The sequence below is a fragment of the Hemitrygon akajei genome, chromosome 9 (assembly GCF_048418815.1).
Source record: "Hemitrygon akajei chromosome 9, sHemAka1.3, whole genome shotgun sequence".
Classification (NCBI taxonomy): Eukaryota; Metazoa; Chordata; class Chondrichthyes; order Myliobatiformes; family Dasyatidae; genus Hemitrygon; species Hemitrygon akajei.
The window spans coordinates 56,304,696-56,329,101 of NC_133132.1; the positions used below are offsets into that span (position 1 = coordinate 56,304,696).

The following is a 24,406-nucleotide window of genomic DNA, read 5'->3' on the forward strand; positions in this document are numbered from 1 at the left end:
AGGATAATGGTTCACAACTTATATTGTGGGTCATTTTTCCAGTGCTATAGAAGGGCCTCATTGTTGGAATTCTCTTTTCTTCCCTGGACACAGAACATAGAAGAGTGCACCACTGGAAATGGCACTTCAGCCCGAAGTGTCTCTGGTGTCTCAGAGAGCACTGATGTCTCTGGTGATCATAATGTCATTTCCAACTATTTCCATCTACCTTTCTAGAGTCTGTATCCCGTTATCTCATATAAGTACCACTTAAACATAAAATGCTACACAACTAAGACCATAAGACATGGAAGCAGAATTAGGCCATTTGGCCCTTCGAATCTGCTCCACCATTCAATCATGGCTGGCCCTTTTCCCCTCTCCTTAAACCATTCCGCAGCCTTCTCCCCATAACCTTTGATGTCATGTCCAATCAAGAACCCTATCAATTTCTGTCTTAAATACACCCAAAGACCTGGCCTCCACAGTTACCTATGGTAACAAATTACAGAAATTCACCACCCTCTACCATATCTGCTTCCACCAGACCCCCTGACAATGTGTCCAGCTGCAGACCACTCTCTGTGTAAACATCTTGCCTTTCAACTTATGCCCATTAGTATCTGACATTTAAACCCTGGGGTAAAGATTCTGGCTGCCTATCCTGTCTATGCCTCTCATAACTTTGTAACCTGCTATCAGATGTCCCCCAGCCTCCGATGCTCTGTAGAAAGCAACTCAGTATTGCCCACCTTCTCCTCATAGCCAATGCTCTTTAACCCAGAGGCAATATCCTGATGACCCTCTCTGGAATCTTCACATCCTTCCTGTAATGTGCTGGCCAGAACTGCAGACTATAATCCAAATATGGTCTAACTAAAGTTGTATACAGTTGCAGCATGACTTCCAGACTTTTAGACTCAACACCCCAAATGAGGAAGGCAGGTGTGCCATGTGCTTTCTTTACCTCCCCGTCTACTTGCATTACCCACAGGCGGGATGCATCTCCTCTACACGGCATGTAAAAGACATAGATCAGGTCTTCTGTGGAGAAGCTTGTGGAGGCACTGACTCACAAGCCAAGCCATTCCTGTGTGATCCTGATCAATGCTCAGGATGTTCTCCCTATGGTTAGGTGCGTTGCCTCTGTGTGCTCTGGTGTGGGTTCATAGGTTGACCGGCCCACTTAAAATTATCTTTAATGCCTGTGATGTGAGTTGAAGGCAACGGTGGAGAAGACAAACTGAGAATGAGTTTAGGATTAATGTAAGTGGATGTCTAGGGGAGTGACGGGCCGAACGGCCTGCTTTCTTGCTATATATCTCGATGACTCTTGCCCAGCATCATGTTTACGGGTAAATACATTGCAAATACTGGTAATCTAAAATAAATACAGAAAATGCTGAAAACACTCATCTGGTCGGGCAGCGTCGTTGGAGGAAGAAACAGTTAACGTTTCAGGGTTTGGTTGTTTTCCCTCTTTCCCCCTCCCCAACACGAGTCGGTGTAGGAACCGACCTTCGGTAGCTTCGGCTTAGCCCGGCTTAGAAAGCTACTGACTCGCTGCATAAAGACACAGAAATCCTCTTAAGGAAGGAGACTCCGACTGCTTTCAATGTTGGCACTCACAGCCCCTCAAAGGAAGACCCCCTTCTGCTTGCGTAGGGACTCTCCGGAGGAGCCAGAGTGGTAGGAAAGGGTTGGGCGCCGAGAGCCCCTGGGTTGGGAGCTAAGTTAATTCCGCCACCTACAGCCAAGGCGATAAGGCGGCTTTAGGACCGCACTGTGTCTTTATCCCTCTCCTCCCGAGAACTGTGTGTGTGTGTGTGTGTGTGTGTGTGTGTGTGTGTGTGTGTGTGTGTGTGTGTGTGTGTGTGTGTGTGTGTGTGTGTGTGTGTGTGTGTGTGTTTAAGAGAGGCAGGCAGAAAGGGGGTGTGCGGATGCTCCCTGGTTTCTTTTTCCACGCTCCGCTCGGGAAAGCGAGGGGGAGTGCGTCGGTCTTCCTCTGGAACTGTGCCTCCGAGGGAAGAGTGAGGAAAGAGTGGGGGAGGGGGAGTAAGGGAAATTGAGAGGGTGAGAAAGGGAGTGAGTGAGAGGGAGTGGGTGTGAGGAGCGATAAAGGGGTGGAAGAGAACCAGAGGGGTAAGGGCTTGGAAAGGGGGGAGGAGAGAGTGGGGATTGAGAGGGAAGGTGAGGAGAGAGAAAGGGAGGAATGGGAGATAAGTGGTGAGCGAGTCTGTGTGTGTGTGTGAGAGAGAGGGAGAAAGCGTGAAAGGGAGGAAGTGAAACGGCGAGAACGAGAAGGGAAGGGAGTTCGAAAGCGGAAAATAGAAGGAGAGAGAAAGGAGGAAGAAAGTGAGAGAAGGGCGGGAGTCCGTGAGGCCAGCGAGTGGGTCAGCTTCTTTCTCCGTGCGCTGTTTTTCTGGGAGAGAGATCGAGGGAAAGCGGAGAGCGTGTCTCATAGCCTCTCCCTCTGTGCGCCGCTCAAGAGTCGGGACTTGAGGAGGAAGGTGTGTGTGTGTGTGTGTCACGCTGGTTGCTTATTTTGTCAGCATGGAGAAGTGGATTCTTCAGAACCTTCCAGGTGCAGGCTTGAGTTACTCAAGACCTTTTTGACACACACAAACACACAGACAGACACACACACACACACACACACACACACACACACACACACACACACACACTCACACACACACACACACACACACACACACACACACACACACACACACACACACACACTCACACACACACACTAACGAGTCAGAGTGTGGGGGAGAAGGAAGCCGGTCTCAAGCAAACTACAAGAGGATATAAATGGAATCTCTGTGGTGAGGACAAGCGAGAGGAGACCGTGTAAGCGACAGCGTTGACTCCGCCGCACGGGAAGGATGAACTGCTCGGGTTTGCGGACTGCGCCTCCGTCGGACTACACGTGATGGGCAGTTTGAACACCAACTTGCACCCTGCCTTCGCATCCAGCTGCCAACTAAGGCTGCATGTTCCTGTTTAAAGGTAAGGACTTCGTCTTCCTGGGCGGTGTACTGGCGATTTTAATCCCGGGTGCTGAAGGGTTCCGAAACTCAGCCCGCCCCTAACCCCTGCAGTCTGGCACAAGGGCGGCAGCAGTGTCGCCGAGAGGTGGGGTGGGCAGGGCGCAAGGTATTTCAATGTGTGGCACCGTGTTAACTATGAGAGTTGTGTGGCTCAGAACAGCCAGTTATCGGCGGCGTTACCTTCTTTCTACAAAAAAACGTGAATGTGGCTCATGTACCAATTCAAGGGCTTCTGCTTGGCGCTTTGAAGTTTACATCAACCTTTCCATTCAACACTTTTAGGATTTGTAGCTGCGCCGGATGTTTTCTGTTTCCCTCGTACGCAAGGCTTCAGGACTTTTTTTTCCCCAGGGGAAAAAAAATCCTGAACACCAGCTTGGGGATGATCTTAACTTAGAAGCGCAATCGGATCAAATTAACTGCGCCGAGAGTGTCGGCGTGCGTGTGATGGTTGCCATGTGTATAACGCCTCTCACCTGTGAGAACAGTATGCAGTAGTGACAGAGCACAGCCCGATCGCTCCGACCAGCTGCTCTGTGGTCGACACCAGTCTCCACCTACCTGCCTCCGTTTCGCCCTATCACCACGTTCTTTTCTCTTCCCTCTCTTACACAGACACTTGGTCTTTAACTGCAGTTATGCCATTGCTACAACTGCTCGTCCGCCCCCATTCATGTAAAGGACGCCCTGAAACTAACCCCCCCCCCCCCAACACCACCACCACCACCCTTCTCTTTACTGGAGTTTCAATATTCACTGCCCGGGGTCTTGCTCTACCCACAAGGACCTACACTTGTGGGTAGGAGACGCACTGGACAGCGTGAAGAGGAGATTCGCCAGGACGTTGCCAGGGATGGAGTGTTTGATTTACGAGGATAAATGGGCAGGCTGTAGTTGCCATGGAGGGAGGAGTCTGACTGAGGTGTACGCAATTATGAGGGGGACAGATAGGATAAATTGTTGGAAGTTTGTCTGTAGGATGTGTGGACCAACGCAGCCCCGAAGCAAGCCACGCCCACTAACAGCTGGGAGAAGTCAGCAAGTCAGGCAGCACTGATGGAGGAGGACAAGCAGTCGACGCATCGGACCGAGACCCTTCATTAGTACTGGGAAGGAAGGAGTTCGGAGGCCCGGATCAGGTGGGGGAGTGGGAGGAGTACCAGTTGGCAGGTGATAGATGGGAGAGAGCAGGTGAGGTGGATGGGGGAGGGGTGGGAAGAGGTCAGAAGCTGGGAGGTGATAGATGGGGGAGGTAAAGGGTTGAAAAGGAGTCGAATACAAGAAGGCAGTGGATCGTGGATTGCAGGGTAGGAGGTGGGAAACCAGAGGGAGATGAAGGGCAGTTGAGCAGAAGAGATGGGGTGAGAGGGGCATCAGAATGGGGAACGAAATAAATAAAAGGGGCGGGAGTAATTGCCGGAATTAAGATAAATCGATGTGGCGTGCCAAGTTGGAGGCTACCCAGACGGATGCTCTTCCACCGTGAGCTGGTAGCCGTGGACAGGCCCGTCCTTATGGGATTGGGAAGCTGAGTTGAAATGGGTAACCACCTGGAAATCCCGCCCTGTTTTGCCTGCGTTTGGCCCTTATCCCTCCAACGATTTCCTATTCATTAACCCGCCCAATTTTCGTTAGGTGTCGTTACTGTATCCGCATTGCCACTTCCCCAGGTCGTTCGTGCCATATGACCACTACCCTCTGTGTGAAGAACTTAACACTCGGGTCCCATTTATTGTTATCTCCTCTCATCTAAAACTTATACCGTTTAGTGACTCTTTCCCTTTTCTCAGGGAAAAATAAGACTGTGTGTGTATTCACACTATCTATATACACCTTTATCAGATCATGATGTCTATAAGATATCTAACACTACCGCTTTTGGAGTGAGGCGTGAGAGGTTCAGATGGAATATGGAGGATTTTTATTTCACCCAGCGGGTGACTGGAATCTGGAACACACTGCTGAGACAAAGACTATCACATCAGTTGAGGCATACTCAGGCAGGCGGTTAAGGCTCTGGGTCAAGCGTCAGAAATGGGATTAGGTCTGCATAGAGATGATGGGCTAAAGGGCCTGTTTCTGGGCTGTATGCCTCTCTAAGACTCCATAATCACTCTATCAAACGTCTGACTAACATCAGTATGCTCGGTTGGCAGTGTGAGCTGTCTAGCCCTGGGTGAGAATTTCCCTCTTCTCTCACCAGTCTCGACAAACCCGTTATTCTTCGCTCTTGCAATAACAAAAAAAAAGATTTAGGAGGATGGAAATGTAATCGGCTCAGGCCGAGGAGAGGCCAATAACAGGAACTTCTCCCGGTAAAGCTAATCGCTCTTGTTTCCCCCACCTACTGTTAACCCTTCAGGTGCTTGCTCCCAGGCCACCCGAGCTCTCGTCTCTATAGCCAGCGCAAGCAGGAAGGAGAGGTGAGGGTAAGGTCTCGGAGTGGCCTTCGAAAGAAAAATATAGACCGAGTCTCCCATCCAATCCATCTTGATCCTTCGGTCCTTTCTGACTATGCTAGCCCTTCGAAGGAGACCTGTGCTGTATTTCTGTCAGCTGAAGTTCATAGATCTCAGCTCTGCCCAAACCTGCCTGTTGCTTTATGCGCTGAATGCGGATGGAAATCTGCTTTACAAATTTAATTTACGCGGAAAAGTTGACTGTTGTACACCGGAAGACAAATTTCTACTCCTAGTTGCACAAGTTAAACGGAGCACAAATCAATCGGAGACCGGAGCAACCGGAGATAACATGCAGATTCGGACAGGGCCCGAGATCAGGATTAAACCTGGGACTCTGGGTGAGGCAGCAACTCTGCTACCTGGGATATACCGTGGGATCCCGAGTTCTGGTGCTGCCTACCTGGAGTTCGCACGGTCTCTCATCGGGGTTGTCTTGGTGCTTTGGTTTCTGGTGCGGGCTGGTAGTTTAATCGACCACTCTAATGTGTAGGAAAGGACTGAAGACAGAATAGATTGCAACGACAGAATTGTGGGGGGGGGGGGGGGTGAGCCGGCATTGACTGGATGGGTCGAAATGAACTGTGCCGTATGGAAATGTGGATTTAAGTAGGTTTATAAATCATGGTTCGGAACACCCGAACAAGTGGGTGTTAGTTCCAGTGAGGGTCCCCGAAGCACAAAACAGCCAACGGAAGTTGTAACTCCAGGTCTTCCTGAGAGCCAGCACGTGGAAATGACATCCAGGTCCACGCTCCTCTGATGGGGCATCATAGCCGGGAATTACCATCGGTTCACTCGCGATAAGGAAATAAATCCACTCCAGTCATCCACTGTAGAGATTCAAGCTGATGAACGAAGTGGTGTTGCAGTGCTGCGAGACATCAAAGCGATTTCCAAAACGGGAAGGTCCTCCCAGCGGCTGCATTCGGTCGATCAGGGTTGTCAAAGGCGAATTGAACATTGAACCGTTCGAATGCAGGGACAGGCCCTTCAGCCCAGCATGCTTCAGTGGGCTACTATGCCCAATGAAACTAATTCCTTCTACCTGCACCCCCCCCCCATTCCCTGTATATTAATGTACTGTACTTGTCTAAAAGCATCTTGAGCCCACTGTGTTATCCTTGTCCACCTCCCCCCACCCCCCCCCCCATTCCAGGAACTCGCTGCACTGTGTAAAACACCTCCCGCTATTATTTGACTCCAACCCCCCCCCCCCCCCCCCCCCAGAGTGACCATTTGATCAGGTGTGTGTAGAGAGGGAGAAATATCTGACCAGATGTCTCTACTGGCTGTCGGGCTAGAATCGATGGGGCGAACGGCTTCCTTCCATGCACTATCCATTCTGGTCCCTCTCCTAACGTCGCCGCCCCGCACTCTTCCCTCCCTTCAAATCCACTTATCGATTGTGCCCACCATCAAACTCTCGAGTAGAAACCCAGGAGATCGCTAATGCAAGGATACAGAGCAGCACACAATCTGCACGAGGAATTCGGCGAGTCGAGCAGCATCTGTGGGGAGAGAAGATTTGTCGACAAGTTTGGATGAGGACTGATGCAGACAAGGAAACGGCAAAAAAAAAAACACCCACTCGCTGTATTTACACATAACCCTCCTCTTCTCTCCCGTGTGCCTGAATCAGGTTTGATATCATTGGCATATGTCGTGAAATTTGTTGTTTTGCAACCGCAGTATATAGCAATACATCATAATAAAAACTATAATTTACAATAAGAAGTATAGTTAAAAGGTAAATGAGTAGTGTACTAAGAAAGGGGAAATGCTGTTCATGGGTACATTGTCCATTCAGAAATGTGATGACCTAAGGGGTGAGGTTGTTCCTGAAGCATTGAGTGGTTGTCTTCAGGCTCCTTGATGGTGGTATGTCCTGGATGACTGGGGTCCTTAATGACGGATGCCGCCTTTCTGAGGCATCGCCTTTTGAAAGTGTCCTCGATGCTGGGGAGGCTAGTACCTATGATGGAGCTGGAAGGGTTTACAACTTTCTGCTGTTTTCTCCGATCCCGTGCAGTGGACCCTCCATACCAGACGGTGATGGAACCGGTTAGGATACTCTCCTCTGTACGTCTGTAGAAATTTGTGGGTGTCTTTGGTGACATACCAATTCTCCTCAAACTGCGAATGAAATATAACCACTGTCGTGTCTTCTTTGTAACTGCATCAATATGTTGGGCCCAGAACAGAGATGTTGACAGCCAGGAACTTTTTAAATGCTCAGCGACGGCAAGAGCACGCATAGAACTCCAGTCACTGGCCTCCTGCAATTGGAAGCAGTTTTAACTTTCTAGGGAAACTGCCAGTTTCTAATCCGTGCTGCAGCCGCATCCCGACGTCTCAATACTCCTACTGACCGCGTATTGGTCGCGGTCTGTAATGCTGTCGCGGCATATCCGGAGTGGGGGTGGGGGGGGGGGTGTTACTCGGCAGTCTGCCTGCCTTCCAAGGTATACACTCCACTTCCTTCACCCTCAGCTCTAGCTACACCCGCTACCCCTCCCGTCAGTCAGCCACACGGGTAGATTTCGTCTGGCGCTTGTGCTGATTCTGGGGGCCGGAGAACCGAGGGAGTTCGGCGTACTCCCCCTGATACAGGACCTACAGAAATCCCTGCTGGGTCAGACTTCACCATCAGTGACCAGTGATCACTAGCCTGCCCCAATGTCTTCCTCACACTCGGGAACGAGAGATGAACGGGCTAAATGTTTCCATCTGGTCTACACTGATGCTCCTGTTTCGGTCTCGGATTATCACAGCATAGGGCTACAGGAGAGGGAATAATCATGTCCAGAACGGGAGAGGTATCAGGGTTTACCCGGGCAGGAGAGCCTGTACAGTCCGACACAATGCCCGATAATTCAAAGCTAGATGGCAGTATGGATTGTAAGGAGGAATTGGAGAGGTTTCAAAGTTCAAAGTAAATTTATTATTAAAGTACAGATATGTCACCATATACAACTCTGAGATCCATTTTCTTGCGGACATACTCAATAAATCCAATAACTATGACAGAATCAACAAAAGACTGTACCAAGGCCGACAACCAGTGTGCAAAAGACAACAAACTGTGCAAATACAAAATGAAATTAAAAATAATAAGAATAAATAAATAAATAAGCAATAAATATTGAGAACATGAGATGAAGAGTTCTTGAAAGTGAGTCCACAGATTATGGGAACAGTTCAGTGATGGGGCAAGTGAATTTATCCCCTCTGGTTCAAGAGCTGAGGGGTAATAACTGTTCCTGAATCTGGCGGTGTGAGTCCTGAGGCTCCCGTACCTTCTCCCTGATGGCAGTAGCGAGAAGAGAGCATGACCTCGATGGCGGAGGAATGGACAGGTAAAGCGAATGGGCACGGGCATGCTAGGTGGACTTTACTGTCGAGGAATCGCTTTGACAAAAAATAAGAAAGGTGGTGCATTTTTAATGGCAAAAGACTGAATATGTCAGAAGACATGGGTGTCGGTACTGCGATGACTGTGCTAACATTGAAGGTCTTACAAGCAATTAAGAAGGCAGAGGAGGCCACACCAAGAGCACTGGATGCTGTAAATGACGTAGGGGATTTGAACGTGAAAGACTGCCACACCTGGAAATTTAGTTTAGGGCTTTATGGTGGAGGAGGTGGGGTGTGGGGGTTTGCAGATAGATGTAGGGCCAGGTGTTACTCGTCTTGTGGTTACAGAGCGACCCAGAGAGGGCGGGGAAGGATGAACGGACTCTGAAGTCACACATAGGGAGCGATCACTGTTCCAAGTGGAAAGGGGATGGTGAGGGAGAGAAAGATAGTTGTAGGATCACCTTGTCAATTTATACAGAACCCTGAACTAGAGCTGGTTGCCCTGCCTAAGGAAGGGTATCCTTGCGACAGGAAGAGTTCATGGGTCTTTCAGATCTATTTATGGGATGGCGATTAAGGCAAGGCTTGGCAGACTACAGCTGTACTCCCTGTTCGGCGATGGAGCATGTAGAATCGGCAGATGCGTCGAATATTTTCCCCAGATGGATTATCTGGAATCACGAAATACGAAGATGTCCATTCATTCTGAGATGAGGAGGAATTCCTTCACTCAGAGGTAGTGAAACTTTGGAATTCTTTACCAGGACGGCCGTGGAGGCTCGATGTATTTAAGACAGTCACGACTGGATGTTTAAATATTAAAGGCAATCGGTAATATGAGGGTTAGTACACGAGAGCGGCGCTGACGTGAAATCTCTGTGAGTGATGGATCAGGTACCAAAGACTGAAGACTCTATACCTGCGCCCCTTTCTTAATATTTCCATGTCGCGTTCTTACTTAGTAGTTCCGGACACAAACATTGTGCACCGAGGAAGTGCTGTGCCAAGATTGACTCCGCAAACCGAGTCCCCGAGTACCCACTCCGAGGACTGGAGAATTATGTCTGATACTTAACTTTTGATGGAGGTTTTCGTGGCGCCTGGGTCAACAATAACCCGCGTTCAAAGGCCTGTAATTGGCCGTTGGATACTGACAATCGCTATTATTCTAAAAGTATTTGACTGACTGTGAGGCGCTTCACCATAATCTGGGCTGCAAAAGGCGGATTGTAAATGCGGGGTTTTTCTTTTGGCCAGACGTTCTGTCCGTTCTGAGGCAGAAAATTAAACTGTGATCTCTTCGGTTTATGATCATTAAATGTTTTTATTCAGTGAATAGAGAAATAGAGAACAGACATCGCCCCAACCCTTGCTAGAAGGAATAAAGGCACACACTATTCACTAAACGGAGAAGAAACTCAGAGATGCAAAGGGACTTGGGAGTCCTTGTGCAAGATTCCCTAAAGGTCAAATGCAGGTTGAGGAGTTGGTGGTAATGAAGGCAAATGCAATGTTCGCATTCATTTCGAGAGGACTAGAATATAAAATCAAGGATGTAATGCTGTGGCTTTATAAAGCATTGATTGGTCAGGCCGCACTTGAAGCATCCTGTGCAGTTTGGGACCCCTTATCTAAAAAAGGGGTGGCGCTCCTTTCCTCCGCTGGCATGTAGGTCACCCTTGGGCAAGGTGTAGTACCTGCTTAGAGCTCCCGCTCCCACCCGATCAGGGCCACGTGAAGCCATGGGAGCAGGTAGTGGATGGTCGCAGGTACAGCTGGTGCATTTCGTAAGTCCTGGTTATGTGACCACTGACGCCAGGCAGTCAATCTCCGAAGAGTATTAGCAATGGCTGGTGTAAGCCGTCTTGTAAAGACATTGTCCAGAAGAAAGCAATGACAAACCACTTCTGTAGAAATATTTGCCAAGAACAATAATGGTCATGTAAAGTCCGTGATAGCTTACGTCATACGACCCGCCACACAACGAACGAGCGAACGACCTAAGAAAAGATTTGTTGGCGTTGGAGATGGTCCAGAGGAGGTTTACGAGAATGATCCTGGAAGTGAAAGGGTTTATGTATGAGGAGCTTTTAATTGTTCTGGGTCTGAATTCACCAGCGTTTAGAAGAATGAGGGGGGAAACCTATCGATCATCGAAAGACCTAGTTAGAGTGGATGTGGATGTGGAGAGGATGTTCCCTATAGTGGCGGTGTCTAAGACCAGAGGGAACAACCTCAGAACAGAAAGTCCTCCCTTTAGAACAGAGATGAGGAGACTCTTCTTTACCCAGAGGGTGGGGAATCTGTGGAATTCATTGCCACAGATGGTGTTGAGGCATATTGGGTATATTTAAAGTGGAGATTGATAGGTTCTTCATTAGTAAGGGCGTCAAAGGTTACGAGAAGAAGGCAGGAGAATGGGATTGAGAGGGATAATAACCAGCCATGATGGAATGGTGGAGTAGATTCGATAGGCCGAATGGCATAATTGTGCTAGTATGGATTACGTTTTAATCCTTGTCCCAGGTTTTATCAGAATATTTAGGTGCGGAATAACTGGGCACTATTCTTCATATCGGGAGATCCGGGATATTGTATTCCACCAGGGTTAGATATCAAGTAAAAATATCTAAATTAATCTTGAGATCCACAGTTAAACAAAGCAAAAATTGGAAATACTCGAGGTCGGGCGAGGTCTGTGGAGAGATCGCCAATGTTTGGGATCGAACGCCCTTCTCGTTCCACACATGCCGTCTGACTTCTGAGTGTGAATTTTCAGCACTTTCTGTTTTTATTTCAGGTTTCCACCACCTGCACGTTTGTTTCAGTTTATTCCTGACAGATTTTGTGTTGACTGAGCGTTGCGAGGCGAGACAGAGGTTGGAGTTAAGGTGCGATCACGTGGTCTAATTGATAGCCCCGCCTCGGCGGGCTAAATGTCCTTCTCGGAAGAGCTGCCTGGATTACTCACATTAGCCTTATCTTGCTTTTTTTTCAACTTTACTTTCTCCCCCCCCCCCTCTATTTTGACAATATTCAACAGGTTTTCATTCGGAAGTAGACGGCATGCTTATTATACTTAACTGATTTTTTTTATTACTACATTCCCGATAGGATTAATTTTCTACACTTAAGTATTCACAGAGGATGCCTTTAGGAATTTTGATAGAGAAAGCGAGGAAGAAATGCTGTCAAACAGTATAGGATTCGCACCACTGGCATTTATATGAACGTATTGGATTTCATGGGGTGAGGGATCTCGGCAAAGTGCTGGTGTAATCGTGTGAGGATCCCACACTTATAGCTTCAGGGAAAATCAATATCAAAAACAAAGCAGTTTAGTTTCTAACATTATTCATTTAAAGACGATATTGCACCTGCTTTCCTATTTCTTCTAATTTCAGTTCTCTAATCTCCTCTCTCTCTCTCTCTCTCTCTCTCTCCTCTCTCCTCTCTCTCTCTCTCTCTCTCTCTCTCTCTCCTCTCTCTCTCTCTCTCTCTCTCTCTCTCTCTCTCTCTCTCTCTCTCTCTCTCTCTCTCTCTCTCTCTCTCTCTCTCTCTCTCCCTCTCCCTCTCCCTCTCTCTGTCTTTATGTGTCTGCATTTCTCTCCCTCTAATTTGCAAGGGTTTTGGCCCGATACCTTTTGGGGTCCAGTGTGATGGGATATATTAAGGTTTGGGCTACTTTAACATCCACCTTTCTATTCTAGGCTTCAGGTATCCTCCACTGTCCTGTAGGCTGCGAGGATCCGTCCGGCTTAGCGGCCGCAGGAGAACTCTGCGTGTGCATGAGGGATTATCATGGGAAATATTTGGAGTTAACGGTCTTTCAGACTTTCAATGCTTTATTTTTCTCTGACGACGCCAGCGACCTAGAGCTTCTTTGGCGTCGCCTGGTTTACAGGGCTTAACGTACATAGGGCGAGGAAGAGAGGTCTGTAAGGGCAGAGAATAGGGCAATCTGCAGTATGCAGGACACAGAGCCGGCCTCGGACAGGGGCCGAGCATGCAGCACAGCGATAAACAGGGGACAACGTCTGCGGCCGTTACCTTGTCCGAGGAAACCGGTACCGGGTTCGTTCTGCTCGGGGTCTGAGCGGACCAGTCCGGGCAATGCAGAGAACCCTGGGAAGGCATCACCGGCTCTCCCCGCGGCTCTGCGTTACAACCCCTCCCCTCCCATCAGCTCTTATCCAGATAGCCTCCCAGCCCAGCTACTGGTGCGGACAGCCCAGCGCATCTGTAGATGAGAACTTCCCACTATTCAGGGCATTTACAAAGACAGGTGTGTGAAAAGGGCACAAAGGATCATTGGAGACCCGAGTCACCCCAAACACAAAGTCTTCCAGCTACTACCATCCGGGAAACGAACGTTCCGTAGCATAAAGTCAGGACCAACAACTTCCGAGACAGCTTCTCCCACCAGGATATCAGACTGCTTCAGTCATGGTGACGCAGCTGTATTTCTATGTTATATTGACTATCCTATTGCACATAATATTTATTATAAATTGCTATAAACTGCACATTGCACATTTAGACGGAGACTTAACGTAAAGACTTTTAATCCTCATGTATATGAAGGATGTGAGTAATAAAGTTAATTCAATTCTATTCCCCTCAACATCACGTCCCTCGTCAGCCCCTTATCACCTTTCCTCCCCAGATCCCTCTCCCCATCCTCTCCCTTCTCCAATCACCTCACTCCTCCCCATCTCTCTTTCCTCGTCTTGCCCCCTCCTCATCACCTCTCCCAATCACCCCCCCTTCTCATCCCATCCTCCCCTTATTAAACCCTTCCCAACGGTCCCTTCCCATCACCAACCCTTTCACTTTCCTTCTCATCATCATAACCACACCCCGCCCCATTACTTCAACCTGCAAATGACATCCCCACTCTCCAGAACCTCCCTGACTGCAAGAGCACCACCTCCTAACACCTTCCCAATTTGTAATCATCCCCTTCCCCCTTGCCATCCATTCCCCTTCCCCCAGCACTTCCTACTTTCCCTTACCTCTCTTCATCATTCCTTCCCCATCCCCTCACCTTTCTCAATCTCCTCACCTGTCAATCCCACTTTATAAACTCTCTCGTCCCACTCATGGATGTCAGCTCCCTCTCCCGTTCCCTCAGTTTACATTTCATCCCCATTCCACATGCTTTAAAAGGGTGACAATCATACCAGTTCCCAAGAAGAACAGGGTGAGTTGCCTTGATAACTATCACTCTGGGGCACTCACATCTGCTCTGATGAAGTGCTTTGAGAGGTTGGCCGGAATCAATTCCTACCTAAGCAAGGACCTGGACCAGCTGCAATTTGCTCATAGTCACAATAGGTCTACTGCGGATCCAATCTCACTAGCTTTCCATTTGGCCTTGGATTACCTGGACAATAGTAGTTATTACATCAGGCTGCAGTTTATTGACCACAGCTCAGCATTCAATGCAATCATGCCCTCAGTTCTAACCAGCAAGCTCCTAAACATGGGCCTCAGTACCTCTCTCTGCAACTGGATCTTTGACTTCCTCATCAGGAGACCACAGTCACTGTGGATTGGAAATAACATCTCCTCCTCACTGACAATCAACACTGGTGCACTTCAAGAATGCATGCGTAGCCCACTGCTCTACTCTTTTTTCACCCATGACTGTGTGGTTCAGCACAGCTCGAAAGCCATCTATAAATTTGCCAATGACACAACTATTGTTGGCAGAACTTCAGATGGTGAAGGGAAGGCATACAGGAGTGAGATAGATCAGTTGATTGAGTGGCGTCACAACAACAACCTTGCACTCAACATCAGTAAGATCAAGGAATTGATTGGGGACTTCAGGAAGGAGAAGTCAAGGGAACACACATCAGTTCTTATTGAGGGATCAGCAGTGGAAAGAGTGAGCAGTTTCAAGTTCCTGGGTGTCAATATTTCTGAGGATCTAACCTGGGCTCAACATATTGATGCAAATAAAAGGAAGGCATGACAGTGGCTATATTTCATTAGGAACTTGAGGAGAATAGGTATGTCACCAAACACACTCAAGTTTCTACAGATGTACCATGAAGAGCATTTTAACTGGTTGCATCACAGTTGGAATGGAGAGGCCACTGCACAGGATCAGAAAATGCTGCAGAAAGTTGTAAACTCTGCCAGCTCCAACAATGGCACTAGTCTTCCCAGCATCGAGGACACCTTCAAAAGGTGATGCCTCATAAAGGCAGCATTCATCATTAAGGACCCCCATGTCCTCTCCTCATTGCTACCATCAAGGAGGTGGTACAGGCTCTGGAGACACACGCTCAATGTTTCAGGAACAGCTGCTTCTCCTCTGCCATCAGATTTCTGAAGGGACAATGGATCCATGAACACTTCCTCAGCATTTTCCCTCTCTTTGTGCATTACTTATTTTTTTTACATACTTACTGTAATTTATTGCTTTTATTACTATGCATTGCAATATACTGCTGCCGCAAAACAACAAATTTCATGGCATTTCGTATACTGGTGATATTAATCCTGTTTCTAGTTCTGACATTCTATCCCTCATCATCACCTCCTACCATATTAGCAACCTAGTCTCCCACACTTCCTGCTCTGTCCCACTCCTTCCCTTCCATCATATCTCCTCTCCTGTTTCATAAACTTTCTTCCTTTCACTCTGCATTACTGGGATTAGAGGTCAATCTTTATTTTAAATTCCCTGTATCAGTGGGTGATATACTGTTGAGTCTGTTCTGAGGTTTAAAATATGCCTTCAGTTCCTGTCAAGGAACCCAGAACTAATGGCAAGTGTTTGAGAAAGAAGAGCCCGAAACTTGAACTTATAAAGCACTCTAGGACATTCTCATAACGTATCTCATGCTGCTTCCTCTTCTATCTCTTTATGACAAGCTCTCAATAATGGAAAAGAAATCTAATCTTCTGAAAGGCAGAGACCACGCTTGGAGAATAATCCTCTTCAGTAAACAATGAAGTGTGTCTGAAAGAACCTGCAAGTAAGGAAATATTCCAGTGACAGTTCTACATGTCTTCATCAGAACTGCACCGTCCCCTTTAACCATGTTGCCCTCCAGGATGAGTGCCTAATATTTTTTGAATGCTGGTCATAAGTAATTTATGAACCTGAACAAAGCCATTCTGTCCATTGTGTCAATCAACAAAAAAAGTGACCCAACTTAATCCTGGTGCTTGTGTTCAACTTTGGTCACCCTGCTAGAGGAATAATGCCATTAAGATGGAAAGAGAGTGAAGGAAATTTACTACGATGTTTGTAGCACTCAAGGATTGAGTTATGGAGAGAGGTTGAGCAGGTTGGGACTTTGTTCATTGGAGCATAAGAAAATGAGGGGACAACCTCATAATAATGGGTACGTTTATGAGGGGGAGAGGTATGATGAATACACACAGTCTCTTTCCCAGGGGCAACAGTAATCTGTTGGAGGAGCAGCAAGTTAATCAATATCTACAGGAGCAAAGGAACTATCAATGTCTCGGGTCAAAACCCAAGAACTAGAGGACATAGGTTATGTGTGAGAGGGGAGAGATTTAATAGTAACTTATGGGCAGCCTTTTGAGGCAGGTATATTCACAACACTTAAAGAGTACTTGGACAGATGCACAGAGGGGAAAGGTGAAGTGGGATATGGACCAAACGCAAGCAAATGGGACTAACTTAGATGCGAATCTTGGTCAGCATACACCAGTTGGGCTGAAAGGCCTGTTTCTGTGCTGTGATTAGGCCCGCAACCCTGCACATCACAGCAGTACTAATCCAAGTGCTGGTCAAATGTTGTGAGGGCTTCTGTCTCCCCCAACCTTACAGGCACTGAGCTAACGTCTTTTACTACTCTCTGAGTGAATATTGTTTGTTTCTAACACCATGTCTCCTAGTTTATGATCCCCTGCTAAGGAAGATGGTCCTTAGAATTTAGTCTGTCCAAGCCCCTCATAACTTCACAACCCCCAACCTTCTCTGCTGAACAGAAAATAACCCACATCAATCCAATATTTCCTTGGAGCTAAAACTTCTACATCCTAGCAACTTCATTGTAAATCTTCCCAGCACAGTAGTAGTTTTCCTATTAAAGTGGTAACCAACATGGTACATAGTTCTCAAGATTTGGAACATGGGAAAATGAGAGCTTCTCCACCCTGGTAGATAATAGAGGAAACTGTCTTGTTTAAATGATGACAGATTGGGTGATGTTAATGACCACTGAAACCAGAGTGCCATTGTACACAAGTCACTGTAAGCTAACTTGCATGTGCAGTAGGCAATTAGAAGGCAAACAATATGTTAGTCTTATTGCACAAAGATTTGAGAACAAATGTAAAGATGTCTTATTATAATCATAGCGTGCCTTGGTGAGATTGGACATGGAGTATTATGTACAGTTTTGGTCTTGTTATCGAGAGAAAGGTATATCTTTATTTTCATTTTATTTTATAGGTACAGTGTGGAATAAGCCCTACTGGCTCTTCTGTGCCACCTGACAACCCCCGACAACCCTAAATTTAACCCTTAACTAATCACAGCACAATCTACAATGCCCATTTAAACTACTAACTGGTGCTTCTTTGGGCTGTGGGAGGAAATCGGAGCACTTGGAGAAAGCTTATGCGTTTCACAGGGAGAACAGACAAACGCATTACAGAAGGCGCCAAGATTGAACTCCAGACTCTGACACCCCAGGCTGTAATAGTGTTGCACCGACAGCTATGCTCTGAAGGAGGAGTGGCTCCAGTGATCATAACCTTTGTGTGGAGTTTGCACGCTCTCTCTGTGCTCTTGTGGGTTTCTTCCAGGCGCTTTGATTTCCCACGCGGCAAGGGTTTGCAGGTTGGTCTGTTAGTTGACCACTGTAGGCTGCACCCCGCTCCCCCGTCATCCCATGTGCAGATGAGTGGTAGAAAATGGGGGAGGGGAATTGATGAGAAATGTTGTCACTCAGAGGGAGGCGAACTTCTGGGATTTTCTGCCCCAGTGAAGGCACAATTCATTCCAAGCAGAGATCAATCATTTTTGTGGATATTTCAGGGATCGAGGGATATGGGGAATACTGTGGGAAACGGTGTTTATGCGGATGATAGACTATGATCTTAGAAAAATAGAAACATAGAAATCTACAGCACATTACAGGCCCTTCAGCCCACAATGTTGTGTCAACCATGTAACCTACTCTAGACACCACATACCCTTCTGTTTTTCTAAGCTCCATGCACCTATCAAAGAGTCTCTTAAAAGACCCTGTTGTATCCGCCTCCACCACCGTCACTGACAGTGCATTCCATGCACCCACCACTCTGTGTGTGAATAGCTATGCGATAGCTTAACTCCCTTGACAAATAGCTGAGCAGAATCAAAGGCTAAATGGATTACTCCTGCTCCTATTTCCTATGCTTTAATACCGTGGCTGGATTTACATTCTATGCCTCAACTAATAACTACATTTTCGAACTGCTCTGCTACTTTTGAGGATTGGCATAAAGTATACTTCATGGTATATGATCCTGAACACTTCTCAACATCGTGCCAATTAATGAGAACTCCTTTGTCTTGTTACACCTCATGCTTCTCCAGATTAAATTCAATTTGGGTTTTTTTTCCCTCTCTGCCCCGTTGACAAGAACAGCAAAATCTTCCTGCATTTTAAACTTTCACCCTCACTCTCTGCACAACTACCTGACTGGTTCTTTCATTACCTGCAAAGTTCTCTATTGTGCTTAAGTCCAAATCATTAAGAAATACCACACAGGACAAGGGACTGCGTGCTGAGCTATGAGGAACCTCTATGGTAACAGCCTTCCAGTCACAAAAATACCTGTCAAACAATTCCTGTTGTTTCCTGACATGAAGCTAAATCTGGATCACTTTTGTCTCACTTCCTGTGCTTGTTTTTTTTATTAAGCTGTCATGCTGTATTCAGTGGCAGACCCTTTTAATTGTATCCTCCTCAGAAATGTATGATTGTTTTCTTAACCATCTTATATCCGGTGCTGTGCCTATCCTTGCTACCCAATACCTTTATTAGTGTTTGTAAATTCACTGTTCAATGAGGCGAACAAATGGGATAAAGTTTACCGAAATATCCTTTATTGATTGTTAGCATCACCCAACCACATGTAATGGCTGACTCATTAATGCATCAGCAGTGATGCCACAACAATACATATTGATCATAAATGCATGTCCACACGTGCTGCATTGCACTGCAGGAGATGCAGTCCCTGTCCTTTCCCCTCTTCCCTTCTCATCACCGAGTGGCCCAGACAGTCCTTCCAGGAGAAGCAGGAATCCAGTGCACTGTATACAGTGTTCACAAAGTTTCTCCTCTACAGTGGAGAAGACAAATGCGGATTGGCAGTCACCCTGATCTTCCAGTTGCCTACCAGTTTAATTCATCACCAAGCCCCACACTGACTTCTTTGTGGCTGCCTGCATTATTACAAAGAGGTCTACTTCAAGTATGCTGAACAGCATTTCATCTTCTGTCTGGGCTAGTTTCAGCTTTCTGGACTCAATATCAATGTCTCTAACTCTTCTTCAGGCTACACCAGGACTCAGCAGTTCTGCCTGTCTTCATACTGGAGTAGTTATTTTTAATCTGTTAGGATAGTCAGCCTCACCATTTAGACAATAAAACAGCAAAGCATAGAAACAGGCCCTTCAGCCCACAAAGTCTGTGCTGACCATGGTGAAAATTTACAAGTCATTATGCAGATAAAGAAGCTAATTGACTCATTTGGTCTTACCCTATCAGAGATATTCTCCGTGTTTCGCTCATCCTTCCCGCACCTCCTCTCCGACTGTAAAATACTTTATATAGAATGTAGAACATATTACACAGAAAACCAAACATGGAACAGCACAAATACAGGCCCTTTGCCCATGATATTGTGCAAACTAATTAAAACAGCATTTAAAAAACTATTATAGTAGTCCTTTTACTTCTTTTCCCGGTTCTAAGAAAACTGTTAACTGTTCCTCCCTACACAGATGCTGCCTGACCTGCTGAGTATTTTCAGGATGTTCTTTTCAGGTGTCCAGTGTGCATTGAAAAAAATAATTTACTGTGTTGCTTACCCTTTGAGAAAAAAGGAACAAACCCTTAACAATAGTTGCCTTTAAATAATTGTATAATTAGTTACCTGTATAAAATTTATAATTATTTGTAGACATATTTGTACACAATCAACAACTATAAATGCACTTGTACATAAATGCATATACTTACTGTTTAAATGATCATCAATGAAATATAAACAAGCCTGAATGATTCAACAAACAAGACTTGGCTAAAGAATTGTTTTATCATACATAATTATGAATACAACATTTCATAAACCTGTCTCAACACAAAAACAACTCTGACCAACAGCTCATTAACTATGATTAAAAACATTAAAATTCTATTAAACTAGCATCTTCCTCTCTCTCCATTTCTCTCTTTCCCCCTTCTCCTGCTTTCTCCTCTCACTCTCCTTTACTCTGCCTCTCTCTCTCTATCTCTCTCTCCATCTCTCTTTCTATCTTTATCTCTCTTTTTCTGTATTCATCTGTCCCTCTCTCCCCTTCTCTCTCTCTTTCTCCACGCTCCCTCTTTTCTCCTCTCACTCTCCTTTAATTCTCCACCCCCATTCTGTCTGGCTGTGTGTCTCCTCTCTCTTCCTATCTGCTCCTCATGGACTCTGAACATTTTTGTTTCTCCCTTTTGAAGAATCCACACCTCTGACCTTGACCCTCTGAATACCTGCCTCTGCGCCATCATATTTCGCCGGTGCCTACTTAGGATCTGCGCTGAGCAAACATTAGCACATCCAAGCCAGAAGTGTCATTGTGCAAGGGGTATTTGCCCACTCATAGCATCCAATATAATCTGAACCGAGTTCATGAACACTTCTACCTCTTGCTCACATTTGGTGCCTCTCTTATTATCACCCTGTAGTAAGATCCCAAACTTGTACTGGCTTTCATAAAATAGGATCCATGTAGGATCAGCGATAGTAAGTGATTGTTAGTCTGCATGGAATGGCCCATTTCCATGCTGCGTGGCTCTATGACTTCAAAAGGTAGGCTAATGAAGAAAAACACTATGGAGTTTTCTGTTAGTGCTTGCTTGCCATGACTGATTGTTTCAAGTACTGATGAGATGCATGACATGAAAATAAAAAGCCTGGTTGGTAAGGGGTAAATGGGATTAATGTCTTGATATGATCATTCTGGCTGCCGGTGGGCTGGAGGTGGATTAACCTGCACTCGACCTCCAGCGGAGTGAATGGTAGAGCACTCAGGTTAATCATCGCTTTCTGATGCTGCTGAAGCATCAGGCACAGTAATTTCCTGTAATGAGTTCCTCCAGCTCATGGTTTTAAAACGGATCAGAGCAGCATTGACAACATTGGCAGAATGGGAAGCAATTGACTTTTTACCATGTGTGTGAGGGATGTCAGCATTTTGTAGGCAAAGTTTGTCAGTGTCCTCAGTGTTGTAATTGAAACTTTGAAGCAGGTCGGGCACAGAGCAACCTGTTTTGCCTTTTATCCCGGCAACAGCCAGCAGTCATGGTCTGCGAAGTGAGGATCCCTATGTGATTTACATGAAATTAACAGTTCAGCAGAAGAGGACTCACTACACTCATCTCAATATAATATTCTGATGGTGTTTTTAACATAATAAGTCATTTTAAGAAGATTTGAAGCAGTACCATTAGAGTCATGGAGTTAAACAGGCCCTTCCAAATCAATATTCCCATCTAAGCTAGCCCTATTAGCCTGTGTTCGGTCATATCCCTCTAAACCAGGGATTCCCAGCTGGTTTTATGCCATGGGCCTATACCATTAAGCAAGGGATCTGTGAACCCCAGGTTGAGGACCCCTACTCGAAATCTTTTCTATCCTTTTATTTGTTCAGGGGCCTCTTAAATGTTATTAATGTACTAGGCTCAAACACTCTCTGTCAGCTCATTCCACACACTTACCATTCTCTGGCTGTTAAACTCGCCCCTCAATTTCCTATTAGACCTCTCCTGTCTCACCTTAAACCCTATGCCATCTGGTACTTGATTTCACAACCCTATGAGAAAGACTGTATCTCTGTGCTGTATCACTCTATCTATGCCTCTCATGACTTTATGTATCTCTGTAAAACCACTTCTCATTCTGTATTCTAAAGGATAAAGTCCTAACCTGCTTAATCTTTCTCTGTAACTCAGTTCCCTCACTCCTGGCACCATCTTCGTAAATCTTTTCTGTAGCCTTTCCAGCTTAGTAGTATCTTTCCTAAAACAGGGCGACCCAAACTAATACAATATCGCAAATATGACCTTACCAGTGCCTTGTACAAATTACATAAAATGATGTCACCACGGCTAAGTCCAGGCCGCTGAAGCATTAGACAAATAACACATTTTATTTAACCTCCATGGGCTGTTGATGCCACTGGCAATAGCACCAGTTTTATCACTCTCTAAAAACCCTTTACCTGAAGGCCAGTGAAGAGGCACATTGGTGACTCTGGGGTTTTAGTCAAAAACAAGATGATGATAGCTATTCAGGCAGTTTCTCTGAAGAAACAGGATTGATGTTCTTTGTCAATAGCCTTTGACATGGAAAATCCATCTCATTTCTTTCTTAACACAGGCTGCCTCCACGTATGCTGAGTATTTCCAGCATCCTCTGTTTTTATTCACATTCACTGCATCTGCAGTATTTTACTTCTGCATTAAAAGCTTGGTCAAAGGCCATTTGAAGATAAGCATCAAATCTGCTTCCACCATTCGTACAGTCCAATGTATTCCAGGTCACAGTAGATGGTCTCTGATGTACACATGAAGAAGACTGTCAGAAACAAAACGGGTTTAGGAAATGTCTTAAAGTGGGGCAATGTGGTTTTAGAATGGAATTCCGGCACTTAGAGTCTTGGCAGCTACAGGCGTTGGCAACTCCACCGCCCAAGACCACAAAGAACTTCAGAGATGTGAATGCTGCCAAGTTCATAGAGTAGAGGTTGGTTTACATCAGAGGCTCCCAACCTTTGTTACTTCAATGCGCCTTACCATTAATGAGAGGTTCATGGACCCCCAGGTTGGGAACCTCTGATGTGAACCAGCCTCTACACTATTGACTCTGCCAGCACTTCCCGCTGCCTCAGGAAAGCAGTCGACTTAATCAAGGACCTGAGTCAATAGTAAACCAATAGCAATATCAATAGCAATACCAACGCCACAGATACTCATGGTGGAGAGATTTCCTTCCATTCAGGGTGAGGGTAGTTCTTGATCACATTTAACTGGCATTGAGAAGGGAGTGTTCTTAAAATACTACCAACTTTGCAGTTAAGTTGCTCCTACAGTGCTGTTCTGAATCCAGTACCCTAGTCATAAAACATAGAAGGGTATAGTAACTGAAAGAGGCCATTCAGCCCACAATGTTGTGCCATTCTAATTAAGCTAATGACAACTTATTTCCCCCTGACTGTACAAGGTCCATATCCTTCCATTTTCTGCACGTCCGTGTTCCTATCTAAGAGCCTCTTAAACGCCTCTAGTTGCACGTGCCTTCTGTAATACCACTGGCAGCACATTCCAGAGGTCAACGCTGGCAGGCATTTACTAGTTGTATTCTGATTTTGATAGGTTATACTCGCTATTCCACAAAAACAATCGCGAGTTTAAGGCACTAGAGGAGAAGTGGGACTCTGAAAGAAAAATCGGAGGAGTAACGTGGTGCGGATGTGGTGGGAGAAACAGTGAGGTCCTGCATCAGGAGAAGCCTGGTGTTGGACCATGATCGAGAAACCACAGATTCTCATGTTCAGTTTGGAATCCTGGATCCTTACAGGCAGGGATCGTCTAATTCATTCTCATAGAATCAAGCCATCACCTCCACACCAAACATCAACCACCAATTTCCACTAATCCAATAGCCATTTCATTGTATTCTCCCCACATTCCCATCCACTTCCTCCCAAATTCTACCACTCACCTACGCACTTGGGGTAACTTAGCTAACTGGCCTACCAACCCTCATGACTTTGAGATGTAGGGGGTGGGGGGAACAGGATCAGCTATAACAAACTTACATGATCACAGAGAGAATGTGCAAACTCCACACCGGGCAATAGCACCATTGTCAGGATTAAACCCGGGTCTCTGAAGCTCTGAGTCAGAGGCTCTACCAGCTGCACAGGTGTTACCCTATGCCTCTGCCCCTATTTATTGATTCTGTTTGGTGGTAATACAATGCACATTGCCACTGGGAAAGTACCTTTAACCCCTCCATAGATGCTGCGGAGAAACATCTCCTGAAGCAATTACCGGAGTCTTGTAGACACAACCAATGCTATTCCTACTTCTGTGAGACGGCTTCAGAAAATTGGCTGTTGTGTTTATCAACATAACAATAATCATTACATTTAAAGCAATTCATTGTGATTTGAAGCACCTCTGAGAGATATTGTAAGACACTGGGTAAATACAGTAGACCACTATCTTCCAGTAGCTAAAAGACATTAATCAAATTCACTTTACTCCAGGCAAATGCTTTGCGGGAATT

The 24,406-nt window shown here is 46.1% G+C and overlaps 1 protein-coding gene across 2 annotated transcripts in view; it reads left to right on the plus strand.

Annotated features, from left to right (window-relative positions):
* Positions 1-2,130: 2,130 nt before the first annotated feature.
* Positions 2,131-24,406, plus strand: part of LOC140733139 (leucine-rich repeat and fibronectin type-III domain-containing protein 2) — a 159,046-nt gene continuing 136,770 nt past the window's right edge. Inside the window, exon 1 of one of the 2 annotated variants that reach the window (XM_073056039.1) lies at positions 2,131-2,997. The gene's annotated coding sequence lies outside the window, so the exon portion shown is untranslated. Of the gene's footprint in view, positions 2,998-15,744; positions 15,850-24,406 lie in introns of those variants that run through there. The other variant, XM_073056040.1, reaches the window with a different exon arrangement.